This window comes from Accipiter gentilis, chromosome 26 (assembly GCF_929443795.1).
Source record: "Accipiter gentilis chromosome 26, bAccGen1.1, whole genome shotgun sequence".
Classification (NCBI taxonomy): Eukaryota; Metazoa; Chordata; class Aves; order Accipitriformes; family Accipitridae; genus Astur; species Astur gentilis.
Genome location: NC_064905.1, coordinates 19820777 through 19828411, shown reverse-complemented (window position 1 = coordinate 19828411; position 7635 = coordinate 19820777).

The window sequence follows — 7635 nt, the reverse complement described above, 5'->3', positions numbered from 1 at the left end:
CCATTCTGTGTCAGTAGCTTGTGGAGCAAAACTATTCTACCTTATATAAGAATTGTTAGAAAACCGTAGCTAGTGTGCAAAGGCTTAGAAACCATTGTGCAAAGTCATACTAAACTACAATCCTGACAAGTAAGTTTGCTTTCCTTGAGCCAGTGAATTTGTGTTTAAGAATTCTTCAATCTATGTATAATTATTAACAGAAGCCCCAAAGGATCCAGTTTGCCTTTTGACTATGGTGAAATTACAGCACCACCAGCAAAGTGGTGTTAGGTAGCTTAAAGCAGCATCAGTGCAAAGACTTTTGTTCACAAATATGATATGGAAAAGCTTCCTGTTTCTAAGAATGTCTGAACTTTGAAGATTTTTCTTAATTTTGCCTCCTGTTTCAGTGTTTATTTTTGTTCATTTGACATGTGTGTGAGATGAATTTGCCATTGGTTGGAGTCCATGTTAATTTGCTTATTCCTGAACAGCCAGTTTAGCTTAGTTACAGATTGATGAAACTCAGAAAATGTTTTTGTGTATCTGGGGTGGAAGCAGTGTACATCTGAGAAACATAACTGGAGCAGAAGGAGGTTTAACTAGCCATCAGCACGGCAAACTCGGAGTGCCTGTGCCCGGGCGCAACATATAGGCACAGGCACGCGTGTGAAGGCATGAGCATTCTCCATTGTAGGCAGAATTTGGAGCCTACAGTGAGTAGTTACAGTCCGGGTGGAAGATGTCCTGCCGTCCCACGGAGGAAGGTCATTATTGTGTTCCTGGTGTGTGGTGGGGCAGGACGTTCCCCAGTTTGACCGGATTTTGACGACTGCGGAATCGGGATGCGAACGTCAGGATGGCGAAAATCCAGGTTTTTGATGACGACCCGTGGGGAGGTGCTGGTACAGAGGAGCCGGCGTTCCGCGAGGTGGGAGTCCTCGAGTGCGCAGGAGACGGCGCAGCATCCGCCCGCGAGCGGCGAGGGCGAAGAAGGATCGGCAATTTCTGTGAGCCCTCCCAAAGGACGTGTGAAAAATACTCACCGGGTATGGGTTAAAACCCGTGAAAACGTGATAGAGAATTAATTTGATTACCAGGCCAAACGAGCCCGTTGCTTAGGGTGTGAAGGTACGCCATTCACCGCTCCGCCTGACTAACGCCTCGCTTTGCCCTTCCGGCTGGCTGACGCTGGCCGGCCTGGGCTCGGATTCCTCCTGAAACCTGTGTGAAAACATCACCGGGTGGTTCATTTTTATCGTTGATTGTTCGGGCTGGTGCCGTTGCCTTTGCTCTCCCCGGTCCCTGCCGCTCTCCTGAGACGCAGAGGTTGCCGGGGCCCCTCCGTCCCGCCTCCGCAGGCACCGGAAGGCCTCCTCGTATGCGGCCGCTCTGCCCCACGCCTCGTCTGCCCTGGAGGAGCGGAGGCGGGGCCCGCGCAGGCGCTCTGCGCGCAGCCGCGCCCGCGGCTGAGGGGAACCGCGGGCCGCGCCCGAGGCCTCCGCCATCCCCTCAGGGCCGCGGCCCCGCCGGTCGCCGGGACCCCGAGGGTGCCGAGACGCCGGGGGTGCCGGGACCCTGCAGGCCGCACCCGCGGGCGGCAAGGCCGTGGGGCTGTGCCGTCCTTCGTGCCTTAGCTGTGGGGCGGCCGTGCTCCCGCCCCCCGGGCCTGCCCTGTCAGTCAGGCCCGGGAGCGGTGGAAGGCGGCAAACGGCTGCGGTGCGAGGCCGAGGCGGTCTGGGGAAGCCCCAGGAAGTCCCCTGGTGTCGGATGAGCTGCTATAACCCATCCCGCCCGTGGCTGTCGGCAGCTCGGTGGCTGTTGAGAAACCCCCTGTGAAGGCGTCGCTTAGAAATGGGTCTGGGACAGCACAGGGTGGGTTTCACCGGTGCTGGCGTCGGTTTGGCACCTGGCTGTTGCAAATTAGGGGTAATCCACCCGTCCTTCAGGAGAGAGCGAGAATGCCCTTAACGCACGCAGTGCCCCTGGGCATCCCGAGAACTTTCTGTTGGCAAAATGATGGGTACGGAGCGTGGGTAATGGACAGCGTAAAAGCAGGTACTGCCATTTCCTTCTTTACGCTACACAGAACAGGAGTCCGACGAAATTTAAAGACCGAAGTGTTCAAGTATACTGATTTGCAAGAGCACCGTATAGTCACGATAAACTTTGTGGTACAGATAATTTCTTAACTGGTGTACTGGGATGCCTGATTTTTTAGTTAATTAATTAGGAAATGTAATACACTAAGCTTGCTAGGACGGTGGGATTAATTAAGGAAGTGCTGATGGGTACGCAGATTTTGGTTTTATATCTTCTCACGGGGCTTTGGTTCACTGATACTAAACAGTTCATAATCACTTCTTTTCCACGGAATTCCCTATAAACATCTCAAATCACTTTGGAGGCACTTTAAAATTACTCCTGGTGCTTTTGTGTTGTGTATGCATGTCATTCATCTGATTTTACAGATGGACAGGCGCAGGCATCCAGACCTGCAGTAGTTTTGTGTAGGTCAAGAGGAAGCTGGTGGCAGGGCTGTAGGTGGGAGCCGTTCATGGCGATTCCCCAGTCAGTTTCAAGTAGGAGAACACCTTCGCCTTCAGGTTTATTGTACTAATGTTATTCATAAGAAGCATCAAACACTACACTGCTGGTGCTACTTTCTTCAGATCTTGGTTCCCTGAAGATATCTCATCCAAATACAGTCCCAAGCCAAAACTACACAGGACTCAGATCTTCACAAATGTGATTAACTTCACTAGTGTGAGTCGTCCCATTGGGATTCTTCACCATAGTACAGATAAATGTGTGTAATTGCAGAATCGAGGCCTTAGGCTGTGAGAAGCAAAGACATCACAGCTTGAGGTGGTATATCTGTCGCTTCTTTGTGGGAGGTTTTGTATTAATAGTCAATTAATTCAACGTGTCAAACAAATAAAGCTTTAAATATTTAGAGATTAGGAGGTCCCTAATAAAAAATTTACAGGAAAAGAGGAAGATTCCCTGATCACTACGGTGGCATTCAGTTATTCAAAATAAAACAGGTAGGATAACACAGACAGATAGTTAAATACTTTGCGTTTAGCACGTCAAGATTCTGTGAGACCAGCTGCTGATGTATATAAAAATGCAGAGGAGAGGAAGAGCCTTCTCATCTGGCCAGGCTTTCCTACCTAGTGTTTTTATTTGAGCATTTTACTGTTTGTGGAAGCTGTCCCAGGCAAATACTATGCCTTATTTGTTTAGAGTTGTTTTTTGGAAGAAGAGAGATGTAATCAACAGACAATCTGCTGTAATGTGTGAGTTGGCAAGGCAGCGTTTCTCCACCTCTCCTTTTGATGGGGCTCCACGGCGCAGGAAAGAACGAGAGCCTGGTTGGACTGCAAGTGGGAAACGAGTGACCAGAGACTCCGGATGAACGGGCAGGCATGTGTTTGTGAGCAGCGCCAGCTCCAGCACTCTGTATAATTTGTTATTTAAGTCACTGGGTAAAACAATTATCTGGCCTTCTCCCCCCTGATTTCATTAATCTTTCTAATAGAAGCGCTTTGACAGAGTACAGAATACATGTGCCCCCCCTGTAGCATTGGGATATTCTGGAAGGGAAGAGCTATGGGTTCAAAATTCCTCAGACGAGGAATAAACTCAGGTCTTTGACTGTTGTGTAAGTGTAGGAAAATAGGATGGTGCCTCCTCCTCCCGCGTTTTGAACACACTGGCTTTGGTCAGAGAAGTGCAGGATTTAAGGCAGTCTCCTATACGGTATATGTCCTAGTGCCCAACTCCAGGCACCTGCCTGCTGCCCGTGCCAGCGATGGCTTGCGGATCCTTCTCAGGGCACCTGACTTCTTTAGAAGGTGTAACCTCAGATGTTGCACTAGTCACTGTTATAAACCTTGCTTGGATCTAGCCCTTGGGCCATATGAATGCCATGCAGCCAGAGTGGTGAGTGATTTAGGAGGCGTTCCTTTTTATTTCATAAAAGCTTTTGGGATAAAAGCAGTCCAAAACTAGGAGACCAAAGAAGAATTGTGTATTATTGTGCCCATGTGGACAGTTTTGTTGAACATGAGTCTTCTTCACAGTTAATCTCTAGAAATCGGTTTATATTAAAAGAAGAATGGTGTAAGAGGCAAAGGAAAAAGAAGCTAAATCTAAAAAAAAAAAATATATGTAGAATCAAAGAATAGAACCCATTAAAAACTCTCTGCTGTTCTGCTTTTGCTGTGCATTCAAAGGATAGAAGTTGTCATTTTAGAAAATAATATACCTTGGATCATGTGTATGTATGTACATAGGAGAGGAGAGGGCTTTTTGAGTTTATTATTTTAGAAACTTTAAATAATTAGGTAGCAGTATTGAAAACAAATGGGGCTTGGGGTTTAGGGTTTGGGGTTTGGGTGGGTTTTTTTTGCTTAACATTGTCATTGCACCTTGAGTTTGTCTCACATCCCAGCTACCATGAGCAGAGAACAAAAAATACGCAGAACTTTTTAGACTCTGTGATAATGACTGTAATTAGCATAACAAGCTATGGAAATTGCAATATTCCCTAAAGGTTTCTTGTCATTCTCCCATGTTTCTGCACTGAAAATAAAGATTTTTAAGACAGGGTATCTTCTGTGTTTGGTACTGTCCCACTAATGGTAATGTTCCAGCCTCCATGGCTGCCTGAATCCATTCTTAATGCTTGTGTCAGAGCTGTATTTCTGAGCTGGTCTGTGTGAAAGCTGTATCCTGCCAGAAAGTAAACATGCTACTCTTAAACAGTGTATGTTGTTCAGCATCCAAAATGAAGCCTTTTTCTTTATGATGTGGTCAAAGCACGTAGCGTGGGATTTTCTGAGCTAGCGAAAATGTTAGTAAAAGAAAGTGCATTTTAAAATCCCAGCATGTGAATGTTTTAATCAGGAATTCAGTGATGTCATAAAATAAATTATTTTTGCCCTTAAACATGTGCCAGGGCTGTGTCAAACTACAGTATAAAGGCAGTATTATGGTATGATGGCGCTGACTGATTTATTAGAGACCTTGCTGTAGAGGCTGTTAGCATTGAAGGTGGGTAGGCTTCGCTTACCCAAGCCTCCACCTGTAGCACAGGGTAATCAGTCCTCAACCCGTGTAACTGAAAAGATCTTGTGTTTCTTTCCTTGTTTTTCAATTTGGGTCGTTAACTGCCGTGTCTGATTCATTTCTAAGCTGAATAATTCTGACAGCTGCCAATTTGGTACACATACCAGAGGCTGAGCTGGGGAGCCGTGAAGCTGAAAAGGGTACTGCAGCCGGAGTAGAGGGTCTACCTGGCACCGCAACACCTCCGCACCCCTGGAGCTTGGGCACAAAGTGGAACCTAAATACATATTCATCAGGGAACTAGTTAGTCAAAGTAAGGTCATCCCAAGCATCTGAGACCCACGTTCAATTTTTTCCTAGATAAACCTTTGCTTACAAATCAGTGAACACTTCCACGTTCTTTTCAAAGCCGAGTTGAACTTTGAACTGCTCGGATTCAGCGTCAGATTATTAATAACACTGTTCATTATCATCACCACTTATGTATTATTTATATTTGTGTTCATTCTGAAGTTTATTTGGATGTGAAGAGAAGATTATGGGTTCAGGGTTTTGTCCAGAATTCTGCCACACAAGTGCAATGTCCAGGAAATGCAAATATTGTTATTTTTATTACTTCACGTTATATGGGAGTAGAAGGATTTAGTTCTGAAATACAGTACTTCACACAGACTGAGAGGGAAATTGTCTTCAATGACCGACCAAAACCGAGAAGAAGGCAGAAATGCCATCTCTTTTGAATTAATTATGAACCACACAGCTCTTGCTTTTATCTGTTTACACATTATTGCCCTTGTGATGTGCTGGTGAGAGATTTCCTTTCACTGTCTGGTCCAAACGTATGTTAAGTCCAATTTCATTAAAAAGGCTGCTCACTTTCCTTGTTGAAAGGGTCATTGTGTTAGTTATTACAGTGTTTTCTTTGTGCTCGCTTTCCCCAAATTCCAGTAACTATTTTGTAGAAAAGTTTGAAAGTGAACTTTTGATGCCTGTGAAAGCTGCTTCATTGACTTTATTGACTGCAGAGCCTGAAGTTCTTTATCCGCAGAGATCTTTAAAGGGACACTAAAAAGTTTCAGCCAAAGCTTATAGAATTTGGTACTTATAGTTAAGTATTATAGACCCAATGCTGTTCCCATGGAGACCTAAAGGAATTTTTCCATTGAATTAAGTGGTAGCAAAGCATACCCTTTATTAAGTGGGAAAGGGAGTAGACTGGAGAACTCAATTTGTTGTTCCTAGTTTTGTTTGTGTGCTTGCTCTTCTGTATAAAGAAATAAACCGGGAGAAGTTACAGGTCTTTGCATTGCGATTCATCTGCTTCAAGCTTGTTGTGTTTGTAGATAAGGGGGTGTGTGTGGTTGCAGTGGGATAACCCACGAGGCAAAGGCAGATCTCTCCTTGTTTCACTCATTGCTGGTGTCTTTCCCTGGAAACCGGGATGTGAGGAGAGCGTTTCAGTCTCCCACATCTCCTGCTTGGGAGAGGTCAGCGGTGGTGCGACTGGGTGCTGTTAGCAGGTAGTGTTAGTGCCTCCCTATCGCCGGTTGTGTGCCAGCTATTCTTGAGGGCACCCTTTAATGTAAATTTGTTAAACCACTAACTTGTTAGCAGTGACATTCCAATGATTTACTAATACACAAAGAAATCCCAAGTAATACTCACATTTAGAAAGAGTTTTGCCATTCTGGAAGTTTGCGATATTGCTCAAGGGGTTGTTGGAAGCTGCTGGTGAGCCCTGCTCCAGCCACGGCTTCCAGTGGGGGCTCTGCCATAGGCATATGGCCGGATCCTGCAGCTCTTGTATACGAAGATCCTTAGTAATTTACAGAAAAAAAGAGAAAATCGAGGCCTCAAATTGTACAATATGGTGCTGAAAATTGTTTTTGGTTGAAGCTGTGTCATGAAGTCCTTGGCTACCGAAGTCAACAGATTTATGATTGATTTAAATGGAGTGAGGATTTTGTCTATAATGAAGTCCTTTCATTTTGGCTTACTGAGATTTCTCTTGTTCTTTCTTAGTGCCTTATGACACATTCACTCCATCCTTGCCTCAAACAAAGAGAAATTATACTATCATGGTCTCCCTTTAAATATTTTCTATTTGAGGGCCTACTGAAAAGACTCCAGAGGCAAATTCTTGGTTTAGAAGTTGCTATTTATGTCTAGACACATCTGAATGTCGTTATGCTTTGAATGTTCTGGATTGCTTGCCATTTTCTTTGTAAAGACGTATGAGTCTAGAGAGAGAGTGCTTTATTTTAAATGAACTTGAAATAAGCGTTAACCAGCTCAGGCTTCTACTTGTGGCAACTGGCTCCCTTGATAAAAATACATAACAAAATAAGCAACACCACAAGTAAAATTCTTATTTATTGGTGTTTTAAAGCAGAGTGGAAACAACTTCTCAATGTATGACATTGGATTCTGTTGGCATATTAGTATTTGAATTATTATAGTGTCTCAGACTCCTGGTCATGGCCAGGAGCCTACATGCTATGGGCTCTACAGAAACAAAACCGGTGCGTTGTCTTTATTCCAAAGGGCTTTCGGCCCGAGTATAAGGCAGGTAATGACAGG